The sequence below is a fragment of the Pelobates fuscus genome, chromosome 13 (assembly GCF_036172605.1).
Source record: "Pelobates fuscus isolate aPelFus1 chromosome 13, aPelFus1.pri, whole genome shotgun sequence".
Taxonomy (NCBI): domain Eukaryota; kingdom Metazoa; phylum Chordata; class Amphibia; order Anura; family Pelobatidae; genus Pelobates; species Pelobates fuscus.
Window position 1 is genome coordinate 37,771,067 of NC_086329.1, and position 22,739 is coordinate 37,793,805.

At 40.0% G+C, this 22,739-nt stretch overlaps 1 protein-coding gene across 3 annotated transcripts in view; it reads left to right on the forward strand.

The window, feature by feature from the left end:
- The window catches only part of NUMB (NUMB endocytic adaptor protein), a 126,321-nt gene that overhangs the window by 71,380 nt on the left and 32,202 nt on the right, over nt 1–22,739 (forward strand). The window lies entirely within an intron of this gene.

Genomic DNA, 22,739 nt, shown 5'->3' on the forward strand with positions numbered 1-22,739 from the left:
GTGGTGCGGCTGGAGTCTATGGTGCCGTTAGTGTCGGCCGTCGTGGTGCCCCCCTGTCGTGGCTTTCCGACCCACCCTGTCAGTGTGGTAGTAAATGAAAAAGATACTGGGTGCCCCCGCAACCCCAGTGTGCTCATCAGTGTAACCTGCGGTATACGTCTGACTCTTAGGATATGATTAACGGGAAATTATGCATAAAGAAAACAATAGCTTTGAGAGTAAAATGACAATAAGGCACATATACTATAGAGCCGATGTTGAGAATAGAGTAAGGCCTTTCAAGCATATAGTTCTGGTGGTGAGTCCGTACAGTAGTCCCGGTGTACCCATCATGGGTGGTAGTTTGGCCGGGGTACATCTGGAGCGGGAAGTCCTATGGGGGGGTCCCTTCGCCCCAGGGGCTGTGTGTCTCCGGCGGGCTGGTTCCGCGTTTCTCTCTCTCATTGTAAGGTTCGTGGCCGTCCGGGCCCCAGCCGCTTGCTGCTCTGAGGGGGTTGGCCCCGGTATATTAAGTCTCTTTAGAAACCCTGTGTGGTCCTCGGCGGCCGACTGTGTGTGTCTCGATTCCCCCCGCGGCACCACCAGGGTTCCCGACATCCCCCACCGGTACCGGATACCTTGGTCCCGTAGGATCCTGGTGATGGGTGCAAACTTGCGCCGTTCAAAGAGCACTGCGAAGGGCAAGTCGTCATATATCGATTGCTTGGCGTGGGCAATTAAGGTTTGATTTTTGTCTGGACCGTGCCATAATAGCTGTTTTTATTGTGATGTCTCTTGTGACAACGATAATGTCCCGAGGTGCATCTGCGGGCGCTGTAGGTGCCTTCCAGACCCTAAAGGAAGATACCAGTGGTGGCCGCTCGCCGCCCACCTGGACTCCAAGTGCTTGCAGGACTTCGTGGGCAAAATTGAGCAGGGCTCCCTGGCCTACTGACTCTGGGGCACCGCGGATCCTAATATTCTTCCGTCGGTGCCTTGCCTCCAGGGAGGTCACCGCGCTCGAGAGGTGTTGTACTTGTTGGGTGAGGGCTTTGACCTGTGAGTCGGTGTCATCCATCCTCTTTCCCCTGTCCTCTTCTCTGGTTTCAATCGCTCCCATGAGGCGGTTCAGGCCTCCTATCTCCTCTTGTACCCCAGCAATTCTCAAGTCCCGCAGGAGATTTTTTGTCTCCTTTAGTGGATGGAGACCTGTTGGAGTCAGATTCAGACTGCTGGTAAACTCCGCTGTGTGTTTGAGGTGCTTGGGCTGTCTCGTCTTCCAGTGACAGCTCGGAGTCGCTAGAGCCGCGTGGCTCCATAGGCGCCATCTTTGGTCGGGCCTGCTGCGGTGGCCTGCTGAAGGAGAGTCGGATGTCTGGGTGGTTCTGTCCCTCTGTATGGGCCAGTTTTCTGTGTTTTCTCCCCATCACTCTTTGGGGGGTATCCCAAGTGCTGTAAATGTCGAGGTTTAAGCCTTTTTGTGGTTCAAATAGTCACATTTTCTGTCTCTGGAGCGGAAGCTCTGTAAATGTGCGGACGCTCAGTAGCTCAGCTAGCCACGCCCCCTCTTCATTGTTGGTTTTAACCAGAGTTGTCAAGTATAGCCTTAAACCCTTTCCCATTTAACAATTCGTCCAGGGACCATGAGAGGTTGTCTCTATGAAGTTATGCGTCTTAGCCGCTTTGAATCTGAGGTCATCCTACAGTTTATAGAACATTGACAAACATTTGTTATTGTAGAATAGTCAGTCGAGGTAGTAACAAGATTTTTCAATATTCTTTTAAATTCTCCAACATATTCAGCAGTGCAGTGTAATGGGTAAATGTGACATACAGGTAGGAGTAGCTATAAGACAGGTTAGTCTTACAGGAGCAGGTGGTGATGACCCTGTACAAACAAGCTTACAAGCAAAAGGAAGTGGGTAAATCCTAACAAGTTTAAAGCAGCACTGTCATGCCAAACTTACCTTTCTCCAATCGAATCCTCTTCTCTCCCTCTGCCAGGTTCTGTTCTTCATTTCTTCCTGCCTGCTCTAGTTTTCTTTAAAACATAAGACAAAGTAGGTACTATTTTGTCTTATGGATATTTCCTACGCCTGACCACCTATGACCAGCGGAGGAGCAAAGTGTGCTCTGTTTCCTGTGGTCAGAGAAATTTTCCCACAATTCTTACCTTTCTTCGGTGATCTCGCGATGCTTCCTATCCATATTCCTAAATGTCCTGTCACTTAGAACGCCAGCGAAACTACTGAATTTAGTCCCAACAGAATGAGAACAGTTTATTAATTTATGTTAGGAAGCAGTTCGGGACTTTGTTTTGGCCCCCTCATTTTCATTTAGGGCCCCCACCCGCCGCTCATGGGTGTGGGCCAGGGGGGAGGACAATAGGTGTCGTCCCCCCCTCCCACTTTCATTCAGGGCCCCCACCTGCCGCTCCTGGGTGAGGGAGCAGGACGGTGCTAGGTTCCCCCTTCAGTTTAATAACCCACACTCGCGTGCACAGGGGGGAGGACACTAGGGGGCTTTTTTATTTATTTATTATATTTTTTTTAAACAGTAGGCAGCCACTTATGCTATTGACCCCCATAGAGTGAGGGAGGACATGGTGTGGCTGAGGAAGTGGTGAGGAGCACTGTTCCCTGACACTTCTATTTTTACATATTACAAGGAGGGAGCTGCGCACCAGTAGCTCTCTCCTTGTATCAAACCGAACAAATGAAGAGGTCTTCGTTCATTTGTTTGAAATTTCTATTCATTTATTCGTCTTTCAAATGAATAAATAGATTAAATTCCTGTTTGCATGCCCAAGTGTTTAACTGGGCATGCGCAGGAATTTCACAGTACTATTTAGTGTGGGCAGATGATGTGTCCCACAGGGACTTAATCTACCCACACAAAGATGGCGGTGCCCAGGACCTAGGTCCTAGGTAACTAGGGGGACAATTGGATGTAGTGGAGGGGGGTTAAAAATGTTTTTTTAAAATGGGATTCGACTATGACAGTGCCGCTTTAAGTAGTAATAGTTAATGTCTTTCTAAAGGCTGGTGCTTTGACAGATAGATTCAGAAGGTTTCACCGCTTTGTCTATATGCCTACCTTTTAAATGATTACACCAAGCAAAATATCATTGCTTAGGTTTATGGCTGTTAATAAAGATTTATTAAATGGAAAACTTTTTAAGTATAGGTGTAAAAGATTGACTTGCTACATTAGTAAATTGATTTTCACTTTAACAATTTAGCCAAGATGTTGTTTCTCTAATATCGAATACAGATGTGTATGAATGTCCCAACATGAAGGGTTACTTCCTAATAAGTCGCCGGTATAGAACTCTGGCATGGCATGCCTTTGGGTTTTTGTAGTGTACCTGATTGGTTATAAACACGCCCTCTGTTACAACCATGAGAACTTCACGGTTTCACACATTACTTGAGGGCATTTTGATTCATATTAATAATGATGACTCTGTTTAACGTCTGTTACATCTGCTGTGAATTTATTTTTATTTTTTGATACGTGTTCTTTAGTTCTATTTTTTTTATTTAAAACAAATTAAATAAAAAGCATTCAATTATTTGCTTATTGCCTTAAGCACCTTTAGCTCATTTCTGTTTACTAGCATAGAATCCTGCTAACATGCATGTCCTCTTATTTTAGTATGTAGTAATTTACTTAGTTTTTTAAAGCTAGCATATATTCCACCAATCCTCTTCAGAATCCTCTTTAAATCTGTATGTTTAGTATAACATGATCTGATGAACATTCCTAGTTTGGGGGCTTCATTGGCTTGAATCTAAAATATTGAGAATATGAAAATTAATATATTGATTAGTTTTCAGTGTTTACAAAATAAGTATACTATTCTCTCTAGTGACCCTTTTCAAAATTTAAGGATTAAACACTATCTAAATTCAAATCAAATTATCATTACATGTCCTATTTTAGGATATTTAGATAGAGTAGGAACAAAGGGCTTAATAACCAGATCTTCCAAATTATTAGAAGCTGAGGTTGAGGCAGGTAACATTTTACCAATAGAGAAATGGGAGAAGGATCTTAATGTCCGTACGAAATGGGAGAAGGATCTTAACCCCGTACGAATGGTATCAAACTACTAGTTCAATTAAACAAAAATCCATTGTATATCTTTGTTAGAATTACACCTAAAGATTCTTTATAGATGGTATACATCTATACAGGTTCCTTCTAAACTACATAAAATGTATGAAGCATATTCACCCTTATGCTGGAGACGTCATAAAATGTTTGGCACAATACTACATATGTTATAATTGCGAGGTTATCAAATGATATTATTATGATACGTATTTCTTCTTTGATAATGGTCTTGACTCCGGATACTATAATACTCTCACCTTCTCTTTTCCTATTCAACTTAGATTTCCCGGTAATGGAGAAAAAATATACATGTATTATTAGATCTATATTGTGGTAACTGTAAGTAGTGTATCGGTTTGTTTCTTTTCCCGGGAATGCTGCTAATGAACCATTGCTGCTGTTGCTTGCTGTTGGCTCTGTTTCAGATGAGCTGTCCTGATAAGACAGGAATGCAGCTTCTGTTAGCTGTTACTGAAGTGTCATCACATAAAGGGGAGGAAAGTGGAATTCCTATTGGTGTGTTTATAAATGTGCTTTAACCCTTCAGGTGCCAGAATGGAGTGCGACACTTTTTTTTACAAAGCTTATTTTCTTTGTACATGTTTAGCTTGAAATCTCTTGCAGGCACGTTTTTTTAGCTTAAAGGACCACTATAGGCACCCAGACCACTTCAGCTTAATGAAGTGGTCTGGGTGCCTGGTCCAGCTAGGATTAACCCTTTTTTCTATACTGCTATGTTTATATTAGGGTAATCCATCCTCTACTGGCTGTCTCATTGACAGCCGCTAGAGGCGCTTGCGTGCTTCTCACTGTGAAAATCAGTGAGAAGACGCCAGCGTCCATAGGAAAGCATTTTAAATGCTTTCCTATGAGACTGGCTGAATGCGCGCGCAGCTCTTGCTGCGCATGCGCATTAAGCCGAGGAGGAGAGCTCCCCGCCCGGCGCTGGAGAAAGAGGTAAGTTTAACCCCTTCCTCCCCCTAGAGCCCGGCGGAAGGGAGACCCGTGCCACGAAAACGAGTTTGTTTTCCTGGCACTATAGTGGTCCTTTAACCCCTTAAGGACACATGACATGTCATGATTCCATTTTATTCCAGAAGTTTGGTCCTTAAGGGGTTAAAACCATATCTTGAGTGTTGTGTATGCTGTAATCTATGTGGTCTTAAAGGAACACTCCAAGCATCCTAACCACTGCAGCATTTTGTGGTAGTTATGCTGCCAGGAGTTCTGTGGCATTTTTCCATGGTAATATATCGCAACTATTTTTATACAGTTTGACCGCTTTCTTCGGTCTCAAGAAGCTGGCTGTTTCTGAATGCGTGCAGCCCCGCATGACCTGTTTTTCTCTGGAGTATCAATCCAGATACTCCTTCTAGAGAACAATACTGGGGATGTGGCCAAAGACACCATGCTGTGGTATGATACTTTTAGCACCATAACCACTACAGCATGGTTGGAGCGTTCTTTTATTTGGATTTTGCCTTTGGATAATATTTATGCATCTATTGGCACACGTGCACTTTTTATCTGATCTTTTAGTCTACACGTAATAAGCTTCATGACTACTGTTGTACTTGGCCAAATGGGAAAATGTTTAATGGGATACTGTAGTGCCAGGAATACACAGCTGTATTCCTGGCACTATCGCTCCCCCTGCCTCCTTTCGCTTCCCCATCTCGCGTCCCCTTTATTTACTTACCTGATCCCAGCACCAGTGTCCCTTGGCAGTGGGTCTTGCGCTTCTCCCCCTCCTCTGTCCCGTGATGAGCTGGGTCTAATGCGCGTGTGCTGCAAATCAATGCTTTCTATGGGAAAAATCTGATGTGGGAGGTTGGTAGACAGCCACTGAGGGCACACTTAGAGCTGCAATGTAAACATTGCAATTTCTCTGGAACTGCAAAGTTTTACATTGCAGCACTAAGTGCAAAAGGGTCACGGCACCCAGACCACTTCAATGAGCTAAACTGTCTGGGTGCCTACAGTGTCACTTTTTAATTGAAATGGTTTCAAATATGTGAAATTTTATATGCTGTCACTGGCTCACTGCAACTTCAAATGTTGATATGACACAATCTGTTCTGTAGATTTGAAACCTCAGATGCAGCAATAGACTTGTTTGCTTTAACAAGAGAGACATAACATGGTAATCAATATTATGTATAGTGCACAGCATTATGGTACGTAACCATATTCCTATCTTAGGGAAAACTGGGAAAATGTGTACTCATAGGAAATCTTTTCTGCAGCTCTTTCCCCTTCTATACTTGGAGGCGTGCTTCAGCTTGGCAGACTTGTTAAAACCTGCAAGAAAGTGATATTTGCGATTTATCTAGCCTACATAGTGATTAAACAGAAGGCAAGCTTGATGTAGATCAGTGCCCAAGGAAGGACCAAATTCAAATTTGCAAAATAAACTGGGCGTTGTCTGGAATTCAAAGTGAATCGGACATTTTAGACCAAAATAGCCAAACTAAAAATATGGCAGTTTTGGAATTGTTCTTTATATTTCCCTTCAAATTTAGCTATCTAAGCTTCCAGTTTGAAATTCTCTCAATTTGTGACAATTCACAGTTCAGTGATAGTAAGGCATATTGTAGTAGCTACTGTAACTGGCTGAATCTTCTTTTTTGCAAAACATTTACACAGAAACACACATAAAATTCAGAGCATCACATGTTTATATGGTTATATTAGGAAAATGTAACTGTACTTGCGTATCTCAGATTGTCCTTACAGAAGAGAATCTGTTTTGGAAAAAGCCAATGTACACAAGTGACATTGTGATATTTCTTATATTTAAAATCCCACTGTAATTAGAAACTTAAGCTGCAGAACTGAAAATGTGGCCTATGCAGCTTTAAAACTAAAATTGTCATACATCTGTATGTAGTTCTGTCCTGGAATTAAAGAGGTTCTGTCAGTTTTGGAGATATTTGCATATTTAGTACAGGGGAAGTGAGATTGACTTGCCTCCGGCTGTCCCTCACGGCACCGCCACTTTCATGCCGGTCACTTTGCGCATGCTCTAGAGTACAACAGTGAGATTTATGGAGGATCCCACAAGACTGCTGGATGGACAACTCCATAGACAAAGTTTGAATCTCACAGCCATCATTTGTGACGGGTGCTGGGATTGGACAAAAAATTGAGGAGCTCCTCCTTTTAACTTTAGGCTTTACTATAAGGCAAAGTAGCCCCTGGTTTGTCTAGTGATATCTGTGGATTGCATTGGAATTTCACTCAAATTCCAACACAGTCTTAATCGTATAACACAAAGATTATAGTTCTAGTTTAAGTGTATTACATATTTCATTCCCTCCGTGTTCCATTCATCTGCTTGTATTTTTCATGATCTTTTTTTCTTTATGTACCTGCCCCAGATAGATGGTATTTTTTTTTTTTAGCACCTAGTACCACGATGTGTAAGGCATCGTCTTGTGCATTTATGGAATGTATACATGTCTTTAGATATTAGCTGCGTTTTGAATATATCTTTGTCCAGTATTCTCAATAGTTTAGTGCAACAGCAACCACGTTGTTCCCACTGCATTACTAAAAATCTGCCATTAGGATCATTTTCAGTGCCAATTAATTTGTCTTGCTGACCAGTGACTGTAGATAGATATATATATAGATATATATAGATATAGATATATATATATATATATATATATATATATATATATATATATATATATATATATATATATATATATATAAAAATTACCTTGCAGCCACTGTTGACATCCTATAGCTATGCATATGGTGGCTGGGCCTGCTCATATTCTCAAGAGCCTAAGTAGTGACAGTACATCATAAAGGCCTCTGTAACATGTTCAGTTTTTCATATATTGCTTCATACTTGCACATGTCTTGTAATGTCCCTATTGAAGTACCTCTGCCAGCAGAAAATGTATTTACACTATATTACCTTGTTATAACAAATGCTTATTTTTTTGTGCTGATATCCTTACATTTATTTTTTTATCATGATTTATTTTGGGACCATCTATAAATCTATTTGCAGCACAGCACCAGGAAAGGCCTCTCTAGCAGCTCTGAGCTAGCAATGCAAATGTAAACCATGTATCTTCTGAGAAAAGACAATGTTTGCATTGCAGACAATGCATGGGGGTTATTTTTCAGCTGTAGTGGTTCTAGTGCTTAGTAGCTTTTAAGTAATTTCTAGTATGAATTTTGTGTAGATCTCTTACTCCTGTCTAATGCCAATGACAAATCTTTTTCTGGAATAAGAAGGCAGGTTTATAATGCTGCATTCTGCAAAACATTTTTTTTTTCTTTTATTTTATCCAAAAACTATCAATATTTAAGTATGCAAAACAGAAAAATTATTTCATACTTACCGATATTTTCTTTTGCCTGAAATCCGCCATGGCAGCACTTACTTATTGGTTCAGATCACTTCTACTGCCATTTGGACAGGTTAAGGCCGCTTCCTTTACAAGTAATAACAATAGAAACTGATGAAGCACCCATAACCGCTCTGGCAAAGTCAGTATATTTTGCCAAACAGATGTCCAATCTCGAGAATCCTCAGAGAATTGGCACCCTTTCTCTAGTAAGGAACTGAGCATGCTCCAACATCCTAGATATTTCCCTCTGCCTTTCGGCTCAGGAACTCCCTACGGTCTGCCAAAGACACATGAATACTGTGCATAAAGGGGTCTATTGCTATTCTGAGGCTAGATATATATTCCCCATTCAATAAAGGGATTCTGTGGGGGAGTCGCCCTATGTGAAGCTCCATATGCCTCTGTTTTCAGGTGGAGTGAGACTGGAACTCCACCTGGGAAAAGAACCTAAACAGGTCCTAGTGAGTCAAAAAATAGAACAATAAAATTACTGAAATAGTCAGAAGTGTGGACAGAGGAAAAAGGACTGAGAATTGGGAAAGAGCGCAGCCTTTTATAATTTGGGGAGCTTAACCAGTCTAATAGGAGTGGAGAAAATATATAAACCCATGAGTAAATTCTGCCATGGATATAGCCAGGAAAAGAAAATACGATTAGGGCCAAAAGTCACAAATGCATTAAAGTTGTATTTGTGCCCTGGGTTTCCCTTAAACGTTTCTATACAGACCTTGTTTATGGGTAAAGGATTTTTTGGTTGATTGGGTGTTAATGGCTGTGGATAGACTGCACTGATGCCTCTTGTTACTACTCTTTTTACTACTTTTCTTGGCAAGGACATTTTTTAATTGTTATTTATTTTCTTCTAAACAAGAGTGGAAAACACCCAGAATACGTTAAATAAATATAAAATGAAACAACCTGAATTCAGACGAAATATTCGTAGGTATAGTCTGTATAGAAAAATCAGACAGCTAACATAGCATAAAATAGTATAAAAAATAGTATAAATAAGTGTAAACATAGGTACACTCACAAACGAACGTGAAATCAGGCTTGTCACCCTCTCAGGGGTAATATGATGAATGTGAGCTTGTATATCTTCCAATGAGGTATATGGAAATCAGATATAGTGAAGTTTGTTATAATACAAAATCACATTTATTGGTTGCACTTACACATAGAAGATATAAAAGTAGCGTGTCTCCATATAATCATGGAACTCCTGAGTGATGGTATGGGGCATCTACAATGGGAATCCAGGAGCAATAATCTAGAGGCAGCCAAAAACCGAATAGAGAATAAAATACAAATAAAGCTTGAAATAAAATACACAGGAAATGAATCCAACGCGTTTCGTCCGATAAGGTGCTGGACTTCAGGGATATCTCTGTGTTCATCCTTGCGGGTATATATACTGTAGCTAATCTCCATAGATCCGGAACACTTGATGTGTAGCGTGCGTTTCATTCATGGAGCGCATAAACAGCGCGGGAATGTCCGAGATATTTTACAATAGTTCTGGGTTGTAAAACGCATGCGCGCGACAGACGCGCATGCGTAAACATAAAGGACCGTGGCCTGGAAAGGACAGAAAACACAGGGCGGAAATCGCCTGAACAACTGGCATATATAGGGAAATAAAAATATATATAAATACCAGTGTGGTGCCACCAGGGTAATACATACACTGCACAACAGAACATAGGAAATAAATAACAAAATAAATACAAGATAAAGGGAATTGATTGGTATAAATAAAATAAAGTAGCTATACATATGTGAATTAAATACATATGCAAAAAATAAAATGCCTGTATCTTTAGTGATTATACTTTTTTCTGTTTATATATTATTTATTTTCTTACCAAAGACAATTGATGAACCATCTTATGGTGACACTTTTTAAAGTTCCTTTTCACCAGTTAGAAGGCCGCACACTTAAATTAGAAGCATCACCTTTTATAATGATTTGAATTGAAAACTCCCGGTCCTTAACAGGCAGAGAAAATCAAGTGAGCTTTAAAGTATAATGTAGTGGGGAATTAAGTAGAGGTTATGAAACAGTCATTAAGTGGGACAAAAGGAGGATGGGCGGCTTGTACATTCTCAATGACCATTTAGTGTTGTATAGCACAGTAGGGAACACGTAATCAGCCTGTCTCGCATACACTTTTTTTGAAAAGAACAGGCTGGATACATGTTACAAAAGAGAATTAACAAGTCAATTAGCCATTCATTTCCCTCTCCGGCTATAATTTTTAGGGGAGAGACTGCTGCATCAGCACAAGTATATTGACACAAGTCGTGTGCAGAAAGAGCATTATTTTGAAAACTTTGGGCCACTGGACAGCAACGGCTCCATGTACTTAACTGTAAGTAGAAGTACAGAATTTCTGTCCAGTGATGCAAATTTTTCCATGGGTTACACTACAGAATGAGTTTGTCTGGTACATGGGCATATAACAATATTGAATCACCTCCACAGCAGTCCAGCATGTGTAGTCTGTCTGCATCCTCCACTGTTACTTGCCCATCACAGTATTTACTCACACCTAGACAAGGGACCACTAGTAGGTACCTGTGGCAATGCAGAATTAAAGTAATTCTCTGGCACAATGTCTTGCAGGACCTATAAAAAATTTTCTCTCACCATAGCACTCATTGGCATATTCCTGCTAGAATAATATATATACATAAATGAAGTCCAATGTAGTATATTTTCCGCGAGGACAAAATCCATCCTGTTTCTACCAGTTTGAAAACGACACCTATACATGCCTCAATCAATATCTCGTGTTGGTTCTTAGAGCTGTTGTTTTGACTGAATGCTAATAATTAATGAAAGATGGTCCATTACCTGCTGTGTTATCCCTTGCCTGTAAATAGCAACAGGATTCCTTGTTAGAAATCTCTAACTTTTTGTTTTGTTTTGTTTTTCGTGTGCATGTTAAAAACAAATATTGCTAATTATACACTAAACGAGTGACAAATAATTGACATGTGTACATAAACTTTAGCACATTTTGTGAAAGATGAGAAACAAGAGGAAACAAGTGCAGATTGTAGTGAACATTCTAGCAGAAAGGAAACTGACTGAGTGCGCTAAGAGTAAGTAATATAGAATAGACAGCAGGTTAATGTAGAGGCTAATACACAGCTTGTCTGTGAGTAGCAACCCCAAGGAGAGACCCCAAGCATGCAATAGATGTAAACTATACAAGGAGATAGTGATTTACGATCTGTTGGACTGCTTAAAAAGTGCCATCTGTAGTTGTTCTGCGGAGTCCTCTTCTAGAAGTGGGTACATCTGGCTTAAGCTCCGATGTCAGCCTATGCCCTGCATGGGCTTATCACGGTCTCCCCTCAAAGTCCTGTTAGTAGGGCCAAAAGCCCACTCGAGTAGTGGTGTGTGGTAATTTTATGGGAATCTGGTAAGGACCGTGAAGACAAGTCTCTGCATGCCAAGCAATCCAGTCCCACTGCTTGCACTGCCTGCTCCACGTTGGGTCTCATTCTGTCACCGTGTGCCAATCGGGTCCGGGCGCAGTAAGGGCATCTTTCTCCTGCACGTTCCCAGTTTGCAGGCTTTCAGCGCCAGTCTCTGTGTTCTGTACAGCGGGTGTCCGCTTAGCCCAAAGTGGTTTGATCAGTCCATTAGAGTGGTGCAAGATGTTGGTAGCATCTCCGCAGAGGTTTGAGTAACACCCGGCGTCCGCCATCTTATGCATGTCGGAGTGCCAGACTTGTATTTGGAAGGTGCGCCATGCCCTCAGCATATTAGAGGAGCCCCCAAAGTGTAGACTGGAAACCTACAATACAGCTGGTTTTCTAGGTTGATTATTTTTATTTAAAATGTGAAATTTGTAGAGCATTTCACAATGTATTTAGTGAATAACCCTATATTATATTGTAGGCGAAATTCTTGTCTCCTTATGCTATAGTGAGTCAGTGCACCTCGTTTCTTGAAAGTAGTGAACTAAACAACAAACGGCAAAATACAGAAGTGTTTTGATAAATGTATATTAAAACCTGTTTTTACATCAGGGATTGACAAGTCGAATTGGCAACATACAAAAGTGATTAGGTGCTGCTAATTTCAATAGTCTCTACTCTCCTAATTCTCCTTGACCTTTCTGTTGCTTTCGACACTGTTGATCATCAGCAACTTCTTCTCTTCCTACATAATCTCGGTCTACGAGACTCTGCTCTTTTCTGGTTCTCCTCCTACCTCTCCCAGCCCTCTTTCTTTTTCTGGCTCTTCCTATTATCTACAACCCCTCTCTGTTGGTGTCCTTTGTCCCCTACTGCCTATTATCTACAACCCCTCTCTGTTGGTGTCCTTTGTCCCTTACTGTTCTCGATCTATACTGCCCCATTATCTAAACTCATCAGCTCCGTTGGCTTCTAATATCACTTCTATGCAGATGACACACAGATCTATCTGTACTCTCCTGATCTCTTGCTGTCCCTCTTGACGACTCTGACTAAATCTGTGCCATTTCTTACTGGATGGCTGCTCATTTCCATAACCCCTTAAGGACACATGACATGTCATGATTCCCTTTTATTCCAAAAGTTTGGTCCTTAAGGGGTTAAACTTAACCTGTCCAAAACAGAACATCTGGTCTTCCCTCCCTCAGGTGTTTCTGTCTCTGTCTGTTTTACATTGCAACACTAAGTGCAATAGGGACACAGCACCCAGACCACTTCAATTAGCTGAAGTGGTCTGGGTGCCTGGAGTGTCCCTTTAAGTAAAACCATAGTTATAGAACTCAGATAAGATGTGACAGGTGTTGGTGAGTTCTCTTCTAACACCCAAATGGGTACAGTTGTGGTAGAAATTCTAAATGTGAGACTCCTAACTCATATGTACTAGCTAGAGAATCTTGTTCACCCTTAACATTTACAAACAAAAAGATACAAGAAGTACACATTTGATATAATTCTTCCGCCAGAAAAACAGGTGTGACAGATTAGCTCTAAAAGATCTGCACATTGAGAGTTTAAAATAATATGGTTTAGCAACAACAAAAAACAAACCCTATAGATATATCCAGGTTTTAGTTGCTCTTCGAATAACTGAGTTGAAACATTGAAATAACATGCACAGTGCATTTTAGCTGAATTCCAAATGCTTTTCGATATCTGCAGGAAACACGTAGGAGGGATGCTTATCTAAACAGATCCAACACGCACAAACGCTAGCTAGCTAAATCCTACCATTTCGGTGGTGGTACATGGAAGAATACTTATTAATGACAAAAATGACTCTAAATATTATGCTGCACAGAGAAATATATAGTTTTTTTTTTTCTATTGCAGCCTGTATCTGCTACGAGACGAAACCTGTCTGATTTAGTTTAGTTGTTGTTCTAGCCGAGGATTAGAGATATGCTATACTCCCTACTGGCTGTCAGAGAGATCACATGTGTTGGAACAGCATGATTGGCTGCTGCCTTTCTGCCTTGCACAGCATTAAAGCCACGAATGCCGCAAATGCGGCGATCTGGGGTTAATTACTAAACTACAGAAACTTTTCGTCATGCGTCTTTAAGGGTAGGACTGACATGACTGAAAAATTCCATCTAGCATCGGGAAGAGTTAATGAGAAGTTTTCGTATACAGATAATGACCCTGCAGTTTCACTTCCAACTAGGAGTTAAATTACTTTTGTTTTGGTTTATGCAGCCTTAGCCACACCTACCCTGACTGTGACTGACACAGCCTCCATGAGATTAAAATTGTCTCATTTGAGGTGTAACTTCCTTTAAAAGTGTTTCTTCTCTTCTGCAAATTGATGATAAATTACATACAGGGGTCTATAAAGCTATTAATAAGAAATTCTAAATTAAACAGAATTGGCAACAAAAAGTGTAAACCTTCGTTTACCTTAGACTCTTTAAAGGTCACTATAGTCACCAGAACTACAGCTTATTGAATTTGTTCTGGTGAGTAGAATCATTACCTTCAGGCTTTTTGCTGTAAACACGGTCTTTTCAGACAAAAAGCAGTGTTTACATTACAGCCTAGTGATAACTTCACTGGCCACTCCTCAGATAGCTGTTAGAGATCCTTCCTGGGTCATGGCTGCCTAAAATGCATCCAAACATTCAGTATCTCCTCCCTCTGCATGCAGACACTAAACTTTCCTCATAGAGATTCATTGATTCAATTCATCTCTATGAGGAGATGCTGATTGGCCAGGGCTGTGTTTGAATTGTGCTGGCTCTGCCCCTGATCTGCCTCTTTGTCAGTCTCAGCCAATCCTATGGGGAAGCACTGTGATTGGATCAGGCCACCACTTCTGATAGCAGCAGACTGCTTGTTTTCTGAATCTAACAGCATGCAGATCTACAACTTCAGGCTTGAATACAGTAATATTTGTACTATATTTAGTGAGGCATGAGGGGCCCAGGGGGCTAGATGGTGGTTTTAACCCTATAGGGTCAGGAATACATGTTTGTGTTCCTGACCCTATAGTGATCCTTTAACATGAAGTGTTTAGGAAGGCTGTCACATGCAGTGAAGTGTGACTAGGGCTGCCTAAACAAAGTGAATTAACTCCTAAAATGTCAGAATTGAGCAATGAGACTGCAGGGGTATGATCTACCCACCAAAACTACTTAATTAAGCTACAGTTGTTTTGCTGACTATAGTATCTTTTTAAAACTTTCTTTACAGCTTTGACATTGTTTATCGGCCTTTTGGTCGGATCGCGTTTATCTTGTACTTGTTTCTTCCATTTATGACCTGTGAAACTCTATCCACTCCACATGCATTTTAACAAGATGGCTGTTTTCCCTCAGAATATTAAAAATACACAATTGGATTACACGTAGATATGACTTGTTAAAGGGATACTATAAGTGCCAGGAATACAAAGCTGTATTCCTGGCACTATAGCTCACTCTGCCTCCCCCTCTCTATTCTTTCACAGATCCACTTGCACACTGCCTTCTGTTTGTGGTCCTGTCCTTTCAGATTTGTTATTACAATTTGGACCTGCTGGCGCTCTGAACAAAAAAGTTAGTCGTGTTTAGTTGGACTCTTCCACTGTCGTCCTGCAGTTATTGGTAGACAATAATTGCCCTACTGGTGAGATGACATAATGGCCAATTTGACAAAAAGCCATGATAGATCTGCACGTTCATTCAAGATTACAACTTGTTTCTAATATTTGTAATCCTGCTTACATCTGATTAAACACATATTAATTACCATAACTCCATAAGGAGTAATGTTGCCACTAATTTCTATTAAAAACTGCTGGTTTGCCTCTCCAATGCCTTTTTTAGAAAAAAGTGTTTACATTTGGTGGCTATTGCCTGGGTCCTCTGGATTTAAAAATTTTTATTTTGAAGAGGACTTTTTTTTCCCATTAAATGGGGAATCCCTGCATGCCGGATGAAGCTGACCACTATAAGGACTAGAGACTTAACTCCTAATTTACACATGTTTACAGGCTTATTCATAAAAAAATATATATATTTTTATATTTTTGACAAACTTTTCTTTCCCACAAAAAATATCAAAAATATCTCCTATATAAAAATAAATAAATATATCCAATATCAAAGTATGAAATCATTTAAATTAAAACCTAAATGTGAATGGAAAAACGGAGTAAAAAATAGCTGTTTTGGGAACATTCTCCAACTCCGATATAATCTTACCTCAGAGGTTCCATTTGTATTAAATCACAAAAATTCTGAGTTTAATGGAAAAACCCTGTTACTGCCTCAAAGTGGACTTTGCCATCCACATGATTTTCATAGGAGAGAATCTTTCTATAAGATAACTGTAGGTAAAATATTACTTTATTAGGTTTCTTACCAAAAAAAGTTACCTTTTTAGTCAGCAGCTAGTGAGATTTCATTTATTTAAGGATGATTTTTGGCTTGGCAAATTCATTTCTTTAAATGGAGAAGTCAATGTACATATTTACCTTACCTGAGAATAATATATGTAGAAATATATAAAATAGTTTTTGTAGGACCAATATAGGATCGTGTTGTCTATAAATTGGGTATGAATTGCCCTTCTCCTTCATATAAACAAATCATGTTCAAACATTTCACTTGCCACTCAGAATGTTACAATGCAGTGTTTATAGATGCCTTCAACATTGGTGGGACTGGATATATTACTACACAGCATTCTTTGCTGCCTAAGGCTCATGAAGCGTACATATTTAAAGCACTGGGAGTGGAGAGGCGAAGCTCTTTGTATTTAGATCTGTTAATTGGAAGAAGGAACTATTGAAGCGAATAACTGACCCAGTTAAAGATCACAAAATAATACACACTACGGGCGATGTGTACTGTGAAATCTGCCCAAGGTCGTATGGACAACATTAAAACATACCCAACGTAGTTCATTGTAAAGGAAATCTATTTTGATGCAAATTCCCTCTGCCTTTTTTTTTTTTTTTTTTTTAATGCAGTTCAGTTTTTAACGAACATGAATTATATTTAAGCATTCATATTGATTTATATTCATAGTAGTCAGACTAATTTTGGCTGCATCACTTTCTGGCCTTCACTTAATTCTTGTGAAAATGGGTTTTAGACCATCATGCAGTAAATGTACCAGCAGGGGATCCCCAGGTATCTTCCCCTTTCAGCTGGGGCCTGAACCTAGAAACCCAGGTATCAAGGTACATGGGGCTGGGGGCGGAGCCTGGGACTGATCCCTACTAGACGCACGATCTGTCAGCTCCCGCTCGTTACAACCATCACCCGACAAAAACCAGAAAATAAAACAAGGAGCAACCTCACTAAGACCACCGACCGACCCGGGGCACTGAGAGGAACAGGCTGATGCCCTTTTTCCTGCCCCGAAGACCGGAAAGGCTAAACGAAAAACCCGGGCCTACTACCAGCCAACGCTCCACACCCTGGAGACGTTCCTCGGCGGCTACCGGGGATACAACGAACCGGGAGCGAAGGGGGAAAACACCGCGGATACCCCAGCAACAATGACTCCCAGAAAGGTCGGCAGCACTCACCGGCAGAACAACCCGGCATCGGGGAACTGCTACAACGCACCACCCAAGATGGCGGCGGAGGCGACTTCTGCACAAATGCGGCCCGCACTAGCAGCCCAACCATAGGCAGCCCCAGTAACCGAGTCGCAGCCTCAAGCAACGGCCCAACTACAGGCAGCACAAACATACGAGATGCAGCCTACACCACCAGCCCAATTGCAGGCAGCACAAACGGAAGGGACACGATGGGCTAAACTCCCAACCCTCCAACAAACCCTTAAAGAAACAGGGGAACATACCCTAGCCACGAAACAAGACCTTCAACACTGGATGCAAGAACTCCAGGACTTAATTGCCACAGACATAGGCACCATAAAGGCGGAGGTACGGCAAAACACGGCCAGAGTAAATACAGTATACAAGCTCTGTCCCCTTAAACTGCAGTCACTACACTAGTATAGCTCCTAAAGAAATAAACATTTAAACTAACGAAAAAAGAAAAAATGAATAAGTGTCAATAGAGGATTCCCTTGTGCATCGTGAGGTGCTCAGTGAGTGAGGGAGATCCAAGAAGAAAAACCCGACACGCGTTTCAGAGTACAAGACTCCTTCGTCTTGTACTAGTGTAGTGACTGCAGTTTAAGGGGACAGAGCATAGCAATTTGCCAACGATAGAACACCCATGAAGGTGTTAAGGGGAGATTATAGGAGTTCAGAATAGTGGTGATTATTAGGAGATTTTTTCCTCTATTGTATTACTTCTACCACTGTATATATTCTATCCTATTACTCCTATGCATTTAATAAGCAACTTTAAAGCTATTGAATAACGGACAGTCGGTGTCCTTTTCTCATACTATGCTATACTGTCTCCACTGCCCCACCTGTTTAACTACCATAAGATCTTAAGGTATTACATTAACATTTTTCTCCTCTGTGGATTACTCAATACAAATACATCTTAACATTTTAGCATTTGATATGCCTTAATTGTTATTTGGATATTGAGATATATCCACATAGGATTTCAGGGTTTAAAGCATTTATTGGACACTGACACATTGTACCCTCTCTACAGTATGTTCAATAAAGTTACAGTGTATCACTGTTTATGTTAGGATACATGTTTATCTAGTGTCGGAAATATTTTTATATGCTTTCCCTGTAGCTACCTTTTCCAATTCGGACATATCTATAGGTATATGTTTGTATCAATTGGCGTTCCTTTTCAATCACCAGGTTGACTGGGAGCTTCCCCCTTTCCTTTCTTTTAAAGGGGAGCTATCCAATCTGTACATCTTTTTGTAATAGCAAGGGTGCGCTTGTTGACACTAGTGACCACAACGGTAAAGCAACCTGTTAGAAAAAGTTAAAATTGTGTGCAGATTCATGTGACATGCAAATAATCTTTTTTCTCTTCTGTATCTTATACCACCTTTATCACTGTAAAGCAAGAAATACAAACATGCACCTTTAAAATAAAGAATATAAAAAAAAAGATACATGGGGCTCCTCTCTGTCAGCTTGGGCCAATTTTAGTGGCCCCAGACTTTTTGATGACCTGCATGCAGTGCTGAAAGGTCAGCACTTCATATAGCAATTTAAGTCTATATAGTACATTGTAGCTGAGTGATCAAGCTCAGCCACAGGGATTCTCTAACTGGATGTTGTGATTGGGAGACCATGGTCTAAACATTTGTAAGTTGCCTAGCATCAATGGCAATGCACTGGGCATCCTTTTATTCAATGTAAAAGATCTAAAGCCCTCATACTGAAAATAACCAGTAGCTGGCAGCCACATACCACTGTTTTAGCTTAAATTTCCCTTTGCCAATATCTGTACCGATTTTCTTAAAGGAAAACCTTAGGGCTAAATTAAAGGGACACTATAGTCACCAGAACAACTACAGCTTATTGAATTTGTTCTGGTGAGTAGAATCATTCCCTTCAGGCTTTTTCTGTAAACACTGTCTTTTCAGAGAAAATACAGTGTTTACATTACAGCCTAGTGATAACTTCACTAGCCACTCCTTAGATGGCTGTTAGAGATCCTTCCTGGGTCATGGCTGCCTAAAATGCATCCAAACATTGTGTCTCCTCCCTCTGCATGCAGACACTGAACTTTCCTCATAGAGATTCATTGATTCAATTCATCTCTATGAGGAGATGCTGATTGGCCAGGGCTGTGTTTGAATCATGTTGGCTGCCAATCCTATGGGGAAGCACTGTGATTGGATCAGGCCACAACTTCTAATGATGTCAGCAGACTGCTTGTTTTTCTGAGTCTAACAGCATGCATAGTTACAGCTTCAGGCTTGAATACAGTAAGATTTTGCTATATTTATGGAGGCATGAGGTGCCCAGGGGGGCTAGATGGTAGTGTTAACACTATAGGGTCAGGAATATATGTTTGTGTTCCTGACCCTATAGTGATCCTTTAAGGATTAATATTATGGATTAAGAGTAGGTTCAGAATAAATGTTTTAGTATTCGGTTTATTTTTAGATTTATATTTAAAATTATTTTAGAATAAAAATTTTGGATTTGGATTGTTTCAGATTTGGGTTCAGATTACTGTTTGGATTAGAAGTCGGGCGAGCAAGGGAATTTTTAAGGTTAATTATGCACACATTTTCTCCAAAACTGTGTTTTGCTTAGTTTTTTTTTTTTTTTTTTTTTATGCAGTTTTGTGAATTTTTTTTTTATAATGTGTGTGTGTGTGTCTCAAATCAAATTAAAGCCCCTTTTGTCATTAAAAATAAATAAATTATAGAATATGCGTTGGTGCAGTAAACACACAGAGCAAAGATGCAAAAATTGCTTTAGTCCTTGAGTGAGAAACAAACAAATTAAGCATGGTCCTTAAGTGGTTAAAGTGTGCTTCTGCTTAGGCTCAAATTAAATTTAAATTCAGTTTCTCAGTTATGAAACCTATGCCGGAACATTGGTCTAAAATTGTTTTATTTAGAGTTTTTGTTTTAATTACCCTGTGCTTGTTGCTTTTCTGAATTGCTTATACATACTCTCCAGCTATCAACGCTACCACTCAAGGTATGGAATTCTGACTACAAAGAAGGGTTTTCCCTACCTGTTCCTCGGTTCTAAATACCTTTTTTGAAGGACAGCTCATTAATAGACTTTTACTGACTGAGAATGCATGCTTTAATCTGTCATAAGGTGCAGACTGAAAGTTTTATGGGGAGAAAATAAATTACTGCGGTTCTGTGCTCCTCTGCATACAAAAAGATTTAGATGCATTTATAAAATCAGTCATTCATGGGACAGGAGATGCATGCCGTTTCCAAGACAGTTTTTGTTTTGTTTTAAGGGGATTGCTTACACATTGAGCTTACATTGCTTTAACTCTGGCCTACATTGGCCTGCCTTCTCATTTGTTTGTCTGTTGCAGCCTGTTAATTTCCATGCAGTATTTTATTTCTTTAAACCAAGACCTTCAGTGTTTTTAGGTGACTCAACTTTCTGTTGGTTATAATTGAGTTTGAAACCTCCCAACATCTCTGCTTTGTTTTCTGTGAAGTTCTTTGTGACCTGCAAAACAACATTCGAGCAAAGCAGTTTGCTCACTTACCTTTCATCATCTTGAAAAAATAAATAAAAGGCACTGCACAGGAAAACACATAAACCTGTATAAATTGATATAATTATTCAATTCACATAAGGCATTACAAAAAGGATATGCAATGACATGAGTACATAAATACTATATTCGGAGTTGAAAGTGGCGTTGCCTTTTACCTCTAGAAGTGTGCAAAGTAAATATTATTTACTAAAATGAATGTTTAACAAACATGTTGCCTGCCCTAAAATGTCTGAATGGCAGCTGGAAACTACATCCTGTGTAGGAATTAAAGCCGTGAATCCCAGTGTCCTCAGTGCCAAGACTCATAGAATTGCGCGGTTGCCATTAATCTATATTCCACGTTATTTGGTCCACTATTGTTTTACTGAATTTTTAGACCAGAGTGACATGTGAAAATGAAAAGCCACTTCATTTATGCTGCAAAAATAAAATTTTGGAAGCAAAATGTTATTTCTAAAGTGCACTTGGAATGCTGAGAGAGCTCTTTATTAAAACCTTCCAGCTCTTATGTCTCTGCTCCCTCAATAAGAATAATTTCATGCAAATGGAAAGCTGCAAAAGAGGGGTGTTTAAAGTTGGGTGTAAGCCCTCTTTATATATCCCCCTCTATTGAGTGGGATGAAAGTGTGGGGTCATGTATGAACGCAGTGCCAATGACAAAGTTACTGATTGCTGAACCTACTAATTTTTAAAAGCTGTCCTCTCCCATTAGTAATGCTTCTGTTACACTTGCTGATTCACCAAAATATTACTTTCATAAGCTGTGATTTTATTTGTACTTGTTTTATGAAGTGTTAGTTGCCACCCCACTCCTGCATTCACTCTATTTTTAATTGTGATTTAACACTACAAAAGTGCTAAATGGCGTTTCATACCATTATGATTTCATAGTTATTTTGCTCCATTCAGTGTATATAGTTTACTGCACCCCTTCCCTCACTGTGTCTCATGTCTGCTCTTTTCCCCTATCACACCTATTGTCCCATATCCTTCCTGATGTTCCAGGATAAATATTTGAATTTCAAGACTTTAGTTTATAATCACATAATCTCACAAACACCCATTGTAGGCCTTACAGAAATCTTGAGCCCAAACTTCTCACCAAATAACTAATTTACCCACCCGTCTTTCTTTTTATTGGAGATGTGCTTTTTATCTGCTCCTAATCCTCTTCAATTACCAACCAGTTATTTAATTGCTTAATTATTCACAACCAGAAGTGTTTATTTTGACGGCCCTTAACTTCTTCCCTCCCGCTATCAACTTTAAATTCAATCTTTAACTTTTGACTCCACCTCCATTAACTGATTCATATTGCAGGCTTAAAGGTTAAGCATTTGGTGTGAACTTTTATGAAAAACTGTATAGCAAAGTTTAAGTGTTTGTTTATTTTTTATTACTACTACTACTATTACTTTGTAGCCAGACTAAAGCCATGAACATAATTTGGGTCCCTGAATGTGCTGTCTTTCTGGTTTTGTATGAAACCGTTTTTGGGGCTTTTGTTTGGTTTGACATAGCCCCTTACGTGCCAGTTTGCCATGTGTAAGGTACACCCCCATGTTGGTAATGACAACTTTGTCTAAATTTGGATGACCGTGATAAACGGAGTGTGCCATTGATGCTATCAAGCAATTAACACAATCCATATTTGGACAAAATTGACATTGCTAATGTGGTA